This window comes from Dendropsophus ebraccatus, chromosome 10 (genome assembly GCF_027789765.1).
Source record: "Dendropsophus ebraccatus isolate aDenEbr1 chromosome 10, aDenEbr1.pat, whole genome shotgun sequence".
NCBI lineage: Eukaryota > Metazoa > Chordata > Amphibia > Anura > Hylidae > Dendropsophus > Dendropsophus ebraccatus.
The window spans coordinates 103,523,233-103,533,591 of NC_091463.1; positions in this window are offsets into that span (position 1 = coordinate 103,523,233).

Consider the following 10,359-nt stretch of genomic DNA (forward strand, 5'->3'; position numbering starts at 1 on the left):
GCTGGGCCACCTCTCCGAACATGAAACACCAATACCTGTTTGGCCGCAGCCTCCGCTTATTAACCTAAAAATAACAGAGCAATAACATAAATAGTGTAACCATCATAATAATAACAATAATGATAATAATAATAATAATACCTAGTAAATACTATACTTAACTAGATGGGGGGGGGGTCCTTGAAGCTCCAACATTGTTGCCCATCTGCCTCACTTTAAACTTTTTGCCCCGAGCCGCCCGTTACTGGCCCAGGAGCCCTCAATAAAATGACCCGCCGATGGCTAAACACCTGTGAAGAGACTCCACCGCCCCTAACACCAGACTGACGGGAACCCAAATACAAACTTCCACCGGATGATCATCTACATTGGGGAAACTACTTTCCTGAGCACCCCCATCCATCAGATTCTATGACCAACCTCACGGACCCCCAGACCCCCAACAGCTGCTATGACAAAAATTATGCCCCTAAAACGATTAAAACAGGGATGGTGGGTGGTTCGTAACTGACTTCATCCTCACGAGTGTGGAGGGAGCGATGTCCAATTTATGCCCTGTATGCCTCTCCTTTTCCCCTCCCCTAACTTCTCATACTCAAACCTTCAGACCCTAACCTATTAACCCTGTCCTGGCTGTTTCCCCCGCCATGGCGGCTTACTGATCACGGGGTCGCGTCCAGTCTTACTGTGTGTGGCACCAAACACTGACCGTGCCCACACTCTGGTGGTGCCATCCAGGCCAATCTTCTGCTGGACTCCCATCCCCCATGAAGTGTACTGATAGACCATATAGTATGGCCAGGGATCCTGCATAAGCCAAGTTCAGGCTCAGTTTCAACATCCCCAGGCATATTACTTCTCCCTCTACAATACTGCTATATTAAGACTATTGGGTGTTTGGTGAACCTAATCTCGTGCCTTGGTTGGATGACTGCTGGGACCCTTCTATAATCTTGAGAAGAGAGACCTGGCTCTGCCATAAGTAATGAGCTATGGTTACACATGGGCAATGTCGCTCTATTCATTCTCTATGGGAACTGCAGGAGATAACTGCGCCCTGCTTTACTCTGACTCAAGTCTACCTAGAAAAGGCTATGGTTACGGTAATCGGAAGTGGAAGGAGATCAGTGCCGTCTATTGGCCTTTCCAAATCCAGCAAAGATGCATCCTTGAAGAGTCCATGAGGACAAGAATTACACCGCGGGAGGTTTCCAATGGAAGCAAGGATCATGGAATGGGAGGTGACTCTTAGGGCCATCCCTGGGAGTATGAGGTGTAAGAGGAGAGTATATGTGAACACCATTATTGTATTATGGCCCTTAGGATACATTCATATGAGATTTGCAATGCTTCCTTAGTGGGTACTAGTGTTGGTCGAGCACTAAAATGTTCCAATGCTCATTACGAGGAATCGAGGAATGAACTCCATTGAAATCAATCCCTTCAAGGGATATGTGAAGGGAATATTCATAGATTATAAGGAAAAATATCAATAGGTCACTGCAAGACTTTAGAATCCTGTGGTAGGCCGTCAATTGATTTTTTGTATATTTCCTTCACTCATCCCTTTCAAGTACCCGAGCACCACGAGGTCTGGCCTAGCGCTATGCACAATAGGGCGTACCCACTCAACACTAGTGGGTACATCAAGAAAAGTCCCAATTAACATCTAATCTCTGCAGACAATAGTTTTTTTCTTGGGGGGGTTGTCTTTTGTTTTCTCCACGTTGTCTTTTTAAAACATAATTTTTTATTTATATTATTATGTGTTTATTATATTTATGTTTTTTGTTCACTGTGATAAAACTGACCAGATATATATATATATATATATATATATATATATATATATATATATATATATATATATATTCTACAGATCACTATGTAGTAGTAATAATGATTCCCTATTTATGGAACTTTCATTATGAAATTCCCCAGCAATGGATTCGGCTAAGGTCTCGGTTCCGCTCCTTACGCCATTACCAGAAAAATCTGGTACATCTATATCATTTTGCATTATGGGATTAAAGGTCAGGAAACTTCTCCAATTTTGTTCAACACAATTCACCGTTAAGTCGATTCTAAGTCAATGGCTGTTTTTTTTCCGACCCACAATAAAAGAAGGATGAAAGATGCAATACACTATAGTAGTAATGGGATCCTTAGAGTAGTCATACACGTTAAGCTATGGGTGATGGATGGAAACAGTGGGGGAAACGTCATCTGCACTTAGCTCATCTCTGCCAATGACTTCTGATGGATAGATCCCCAGCATTGGCATCTCCCTAGTCATATCATCAGACCCATAATGGAGTTGGATATTGACTGAAGGGGTCACTTATTATGGTGGCTTTGGTGGTCTCCATACAGGAGCCAACCCTTTTCTAGACCCTTCCTTGGAGGGATATCTGGTTAGTCTCGTGTTTTGGGACTTTTAACTGAGGCTTTGCGGACGTTTTTGAATACACACATACAGTACCAAACCACTTACCCGTCTACTGATCAGTGAATCGTTCTGATTTCATATTTTCCGTCCCAAACCAGTAACAAAGTCAAAATTACCCCTCCACCCACCCACACCCACCCACACAATGGCAAAGCACTGTGTGTCCAGGTGATAAATGTCAGGAGGCAGCAGGTAAAGCTCTCTAGAATAGTATTCCAATGCTCCTTTTTTCCAGATTTCCTCTCCGTTCTATCAGGTCGGGGCGGCTCAGAACTGACGTTTATTAGAAATAAAGGCTAAAACCTGAATAGGAAATGATTCTTATTTTTTATTATAAAAACAATACAAATAAATATTACTGGAACTCAACTTCCATCACTTTATGAAAAACATATTTCTTAATATGCCATCCATGCCCCCCATTACTGCTGGATGGATCAGACATCAAATTGACTAAATAAATATGTGTGATGCACGCCATGAAGTCCCTGGAGTCTCCTAAGTGCTCCCAGAAGCGTCCCCCTCATTTTCCTTAGCTTCAGGCTGAACATACATCAGAATAACTCATTTTCCTCCGAGCTTTAATGGACAAAGCATATATCATTAGCCCCATGCAACAGGCTCGGCTTTATGATACTTTTATATCAAAGAAGAAGGAAAGACTCGTCAACTTTTTTCAAGGCAAATCGGACTATTTTTCATATAAATTTACTTTTCATTTCCTATAATTTGCATCTTAAAATTCTTCTATACAATAATAATCCGCATCATGTATCTGGGGAACGAGCCAAATTCCTAACGTGGAGTCTGAATTATGGTTCCATATTTTCGCCTTCTCTATGAAGGAAACACAATTCTATGGTAGGAAACTGGGTGATTTGTGGAATGTCGTCATATTGTGCAGGTTATCAGCAATACGGGTATTGGAGACTGGAAAATGGCTGGAATAGGAGTATTCAGATGCCAGTGGAAAGTCTCTACAGCCAATGGGCAGACAAGAATACATGGTTGGAGGTTAGATGGGTCTCAATGGTCACTAGAAGTGGTTGTAGTAAAAGAGATGTAGGAGAAGATATAACAAACCCTATAACTAGCATTGAGCAAACTTGCCGAAGGTTCCGATTTGGCAACATACATTCAAACCTGAACTGTCAGCGATTTGACTCTTAGGGTTCTGAAGAAGTGGGATGCAGCCCTGGGGCTGCCAGGAAAGCATGGATATCACCTAAGACCTAAGGCTGTATCCATGTTTCCCAGAACTCCCTGGGGTTGCATCCATTTTCTTCAGACCCCGGGAGTCAATTGCCAAGCGTTATTGCAAGTTTGCTCAATACTACCGATAACTACAACCTGCTGCCAGATGGGGAGGGATACATTATCTGACCATAGGTCCCGGAGTTTTGGCTTTGTCCAACCAATGATTGACTGCTGAAAGACACAGCCTCCTAGGACGTTATACCGGCTCTCTGTATATTTCATGGCATCCTCTGTTATTAGGATTTGCACTGTGAAAATGTTCAGAAACAACATAAAACATTTCTTGAAGAGTAAAAAAATGTTGACTACGTGACTCATATCCTATAACCAATTCCAGCAGATCCTCCAGGTAGCAGGTCTCCCTGGTAACCCAAGGTAATGATGCAGAAGAGATTTCATGTACCAGGTAATACACAGGAGAACAATAAACACATATGAGATATCTGGATACCTTCAATGTACCTTCATTTAAATACGCCATTTACCTATCAATCAATTCCAATACATCAAATGCAAAGACAAAGCTTAGACCCATCCTATCCAGACGCATTTCTCTACATGATGCTGTTGTTCATCAGAAAAGGAAAATCACTGCAATCAACTATAGAAATGATCAAAAGGTTGATCATCTTGATTAGAGAGTAAACTTTTCAAACATTCGGTTTTGCAGGTTCGCAATTTTTTTACGTAAAATTTCGGTTCTTCCAAACCTTAAATGTACTGCAAAAAATAGCTAAACAATAGCAGGGGTTCTGCTGTATGGTACAGTTCAGCAATTCACTCTTTAATACTTACCTGTCTGCACTCCTCCAGTCTCTGACCATAATCCAGCTTAGCCAATCACTGACCGAGGGACAGGGCTGAGGCCAGTGATTGGCTGAGTGGGCTTTGACTCACAAGACACAAGAAAGACATCCCGCTAAGCTCCTCACTAGTCGAGGCGATGTCCCTTCTTAGGGCCCTATTCCACCGGACAATTATCGTTCAGATTATCGTTAAATCGTTCGAATCTAAACGATAATCGTTCGGTTGAAATGCAGGTAACGATTAACGACCGAACGAGAAATCGTTGATCGTTTTATAAGACCTGAACCTATTTTTATCATTGCTCGTTCGCAAAACGTTCGCAAATCGTTCGCATTGACTAAGACGTTGTTCTGACGTTCGCAGTAGATATGAACGCAATAGCGAAGAAATAGCGAAGGAAAAACTATCGCAAATATGATCATGAGTAACGATTATCGTACCATGGAAATGAGTGAACGTTTTCCGGTCTTTCGCAATAGCGGTCGTTTGAGATCGTTAATCGTTAATGATTATGCGAACGATAATCATCTGGTGGAATAGGGCCCTTAGTCAGCAATTTGCTGAGCGGGTTGTAAGTGGCTGGAGAAACCAGAAACAGAGGAGCACACTGGCCGAGCGTGCACAGGTGGGCGAACTAGTTTTTTTTGTTTGTCTTTTTAAAACGAAGCTTGCAAAAATTTGCTTAGTTATCAAAGTGAATTTGTGAAGACTTTGGTGTGACTCCAGATTGCCTGGATTTACATTCGCTCATGCCTAATCTTGATCTCTGCTTGGGAACCCAATTATCAGTCAATGGGTATAGTAAGAACCCTTACAGTTACATTTTTATCTTCATTGTATGTGGTGCCGCCTAATAACTGTACTGCCCCCCCTGGTTGGTGCCATGACGGACTGTATCCTGTGGGGGCAGCTTCACCCTTGCAGATTGTGATCATGATCGTTATTTGCATAGTGGATAACTGTTATCTATTATACATGTGGATTGTGGGTTGTAACCCTGATGATCCTTAACATTATGAGAGGAAACACGTTGGGTTTGGGATGGTTATAAGCTTTGATTTTGCATTTGATGTATTGGAATTGATTTATTGGTAAACTAAATATTTGAATTAGAGGTCACAGGTCTAAAAGTACAAAGGTATCTTGTGAGAGTGTTCATGGTTCCCCTGTATATTATTGACCTGGAATATGTCATCTCTTCTGTATTATTATCTTTAGTTCCTATGTCCAGATCCATTACTGAACTTTGGGTAATAGAGTCTTCCAACTAACTCAAATTTATTTTCCAGGCAGTAAATTCTGAGAGTATTCAGGCTTGTGGTACTATGCTAATGGGTGCACCCAACAAAATACAATACAAAAAAATCAATTTTATTAAATCACATAAACAACAGCACAAAAAATTAAAAACACTTAGAAGACCTCATACAGAGGACACAAATCTATGGGTAGATCTGTAAATAATCAGAACATGGCCCTACAGGGTGCTCAATCGGGAAGTGAGGGGCGTCCCCCAAATCTGCACACAGTAATTCGAAGTCCCCTGGGGGACTTCTATATACACAGCATTGATCTTCCATTGAGATCAATGCTGTGTATATAATAGAGCATCAATCCATTAGATTGGTGCTCTATTGGTCTGGTCTGCTGGAGACCGGATCAATAGAATACCGAGCCGGGATCAGAGTCATTCCGATGCTGAGGCCCGGCCAGGTAAGTTAAACAGATTGCCCCTCCACAATAGCATTGCGGTGGGGGAGGGGGGCTATCTGCCCACTAGACACCAGGCATGGGGGAGAAATAGCAATTTAAATGCAGCTGTCAGTCATGACAGCTGCATCTAAATGGCTCATTAGCGGGTGTGGCGATCGAACCGCACCTGCTAATAGTCGCAGTCCCGGGCTATTAATAGCACCTGGGGTCCCGGTGGTTCAGAGTGGGGTCGCCGCACGGCCCCGCTCTGAACTCCCCTACCCGACCGAGAACGTACAGTTACGTCCTTGGTCGTGAAGGGGTAGGTCAATATGACCAAAAAAACTGAAATAAGTAAATGTTAATATAACCTCCCCAGATAACACTGCAGGCCATAGAAAATAATGCAGTGTTGAGGACTCCCTTACACTAAAACTACACAGAGTAAACATTGATGCTATCTGAAGTTGAACTGTGACTATATTGTTGCTCCACTTTTGAGAATTTCGAAGCTTAAAATTCACCAAATGACGTAACAATCGTCTGGCCGTCAGTTATCTGCCCTGATGGGTGTTCGTCCTGCCCATACACAGGAATGTTCAGCATATCCCAGTGTTCCTGTGTTCTCTATGGGGAGGCTAGGGAGAAGATTATGTCTTCTGAAACTCCTATTTCAACAAACAACACCAGTCGGGAGCGCCCCATATACCTTAGATTGTTGGCCGAATCTACTGTGAGCAGTTGGTTCGGCCGACTAATGTCTGAGGTGTATGGGGACCTTTAGATGTAAATTAGACTTCTATCCTGCAAATGGAAATTCACTCAAATTCTAATATTTGATTATTTCATTGACACATCCCTTCAGGGGACGAAATATACAAAAATTACAACAAAAAATGCAATAGATGAAGCAGGCACCCTCCCCTCTGCCAAGCAGGGGGCATCTGGCTAAATGCTCAATTCTATTCATTTCAAAAGAGTCGGGCACTTGAGCAATGAGCTAATTTTACGGCCTTGAAGGAGCACTGCCCCACCCCCATCGCAACAAGACTTGGGAATTGCCCCCCCCCCCCCAATGCGGACCGATCCTTCTAATGATAATCAATGGCACGGGCAGGCTGGATCAATATGATAGTGCTTCTAGCGGTGCTCCTAGCGGTGCTCCGGAACATGGACTCAACTACTAACTGCACAGAAACAGCCCCGAGGAAGAAGGTAGGAAACATCCCTTCCTCCTCGGCACCCCATGCGCATTAGGAGGCTTAGGAGGATTTGTCTAACCTGCTGATAGTTCCCCTTTAAGGACCTCTGTACCTCGGAGATATCAGATATGCCATATGGGTAGATTTTCCCCTTTGAATTCTGTTCTCGGCTGTATAACTGGATTCACACAGAACCCGTATTCCCTTTGTAGATGATCGTCCCTTTCCTAATAATCACAATGGAGATGGTAAACGGTTCCTTCCAGCTAACAATAGGACGCTGTATAAGATATGCACCCTGCCAATCATCCCTCCCATCATCTTCTCACCCACAATGCCATGCAGGCAGCTGCCCATCAATACCAGCCCTGGATTTCCCTTTAAATTTGCGGTCAGCGGAGTTCAGTGCTTGTGCGCTCGGTAGGGTTTCGGCAGTCGCTCCTGCTAGTTAGGACTTCTTGTTAGTAATCAGCCTCCTGTCAGCTGCAGTCCACAGACGCCTCCTCCCACTGTCCGCAGCCCGCGTGGAGCAATAAAGTCTGGCTGTAATCAATAATCACTGGTGGTGACCGGCCTCCAAACAAACCCTGAGCTCCACTCCCCACAGTGATTGCAGGGAACAGAATTCTTTTAAAAGTAGAAAAAAAGACAAAGTTTGTTCTGTTCTAATAAACTACGGTCGTCTGTTTTCTGCATTTTATAGAGAAAATATCTACATGTAACAACCAGAGATTCTGTCAGAATATTGACCCCCCCCCCCCCATAACACTGTGTGCTTAGCCTGCAGTCTGGGGGGGGGCTCATAGTATACATTCACTACAGATAGGAGATATATATATATATATGGCACTCAGTGTGTGGTGACAGGAGTGTACGGTGACAGATATATTGTTTAGGTCTGGCCTAGGGTCTGTATGAGCTAAAGTGTCTGGTCTGGGGTCTGTATTAGTTTAGGGGTCTGGTCTGGGGTCTGTATGAGTTTAGGTGTCTGGTCTGGGGTCTGTATGTGTTAAGGTGTCTGGTCTGGGGTCTGTATGTGTTAAGGTGTCTGGTCTGGGGTCTGTATGTGTTATGGTGTCTGGTCTGGGGTCTGTATGAGTTTAGGGGTCTGGTCTGGGGTCTGTATTAGTTTAGGGGTCTGGGGTCTGTATGAGTTTAGGTGTCTGTTCTGGGGTCTGTATTAGTTTAGGGGTCTGGTCTGGGGTCTGTATGTGTTAAGGTGTCTGGTCTGGGGTCTGTATGTGTTAAGGTGTCTTATCTGGGGTCTATATGAGTTTAGGGATCTGGTCTGGGGTCTGTATTAGTTTAGGGGTCTGGTCTGGGATCTGTATTAATTTAGGGGTCTGGTCTGTATTTACAATCTGTATAGGTTTAGGTGTCTGGTCTGGGGTCTGTATGAGTTTAGAGGTCTGGTCTTGGGTCTGTATGTGTTATGGTGTCTGGTCTGGGGTCTGTATGAGTTTAGGGGTCTGGTCTGGGGTCTGTATTAATTTAGGTGTCTGGTCTGTATGAGTTTATCTGTCTGGTTTAGGATCTGTATAAGTTTAGGTGTCTGGTCTGGGGTCTGTATGAGTTAAGGAGTTCTGATCTGAGGTATTTATAAGTTTAGAAGGTCTGATCTGTTGTAGTTATGAATTAGGAGGTCTGATCTGGCATTTGTATTAGTTTAGGGGTCTGGTCTAGGGTCTTTATGAGTTCAGTAGGTCTGATCTGGGGTCTGTATAAGTTTAGGTGTCTGATCTGGGGTCTGTATCCGTTTAGAAAGTCTGATCTGGCATCTGTATTAGTTTAGGGGTCTGGTGTAAGGTTTATATGAGTTAGGAGGTCTGGTCTAGGGTCTTTATGAGTTCAGAAGGTCAGATCTGGGGCCTGTATGAGTTTAGAAGGTCAATGGTCTGTATTAGATTACTGGGGTCTCTATAAGTTTAGGGGAATGTTGTCTAGTTAATTCTAGGGATCCTACTGTATGTCGGTACAGATACAATTTTTTTGGGACATCTAAAGTCTAAAGTAATTAATGTTACAAGTTTGCCCGGAGTCTGGTAAACCTTCTGGGTCTGGCACATGGTTTAATTTATTTTAGAGCTCTGGTCTGGGGTCTGTATAAATTTAGGGGTCTAATTTGTTGGAGATGATTGAAAACATCTGACTTAGCGTTGAGGCTAAAAAACCAATTATTTAACACAAAAAAAGTTTCTAACACAAAACATAACATAAAACTTAACCTGGATCAAGTATATCATAACTATGGTGACTGGTAAGGCTCCCGAGAACATTGCCCCCGGAGGGCCGGACCCCTCTTAGTTCCGACCTGCTCTCTCCATCCATACACACAATGTTATGCTGATTCCTATGAAACCTTTTGCTCTTCTTATCACCCAGTCACATTTTTATTCACTTCCCTGTCTCATAACATAGACAAACTGTTCACGTCCCTGTCAAACATTCCCGTTACAGATGTCTCTATATTTTCCAAGATCGTCTCTTTTCAGAGCAATAACACGGCTCAATACTCTGTAAAATGTGACAAGGCGCGAGGGGTCATGGCTGGTGCTTCATAAATAATAAATTATAATGGGCGACACCTTTGGCACCTTATTAATATGTGTTTTTGCATTTTTGCTGCTGACTTGGCCTTTTTACCCCACTCCTTAGTGCACTGTAAGTTATGATTAGTTGGCGCCATTTGTGGATCTCATTGAGGCCATAAATAAATAGGGGGTCATTACGCGTTTCGAGGACATGAACAAACCATAAACATTTGTCTGGCAAGGCTGCGGAGTGAAAGCTCGGCTCTTATTTTATGTCTTTGTTCACACATTACTGAGAAGGCTCAACGTGCTGGAACTGTGTGTGTGGATACGGCGGCACGAGCGGCTGAGGTCAGCGTGAGTGCAGTTTGCCATTATCTCTCCCGAAAATGGTAACATAAGACATGCCACTTCTCAAATG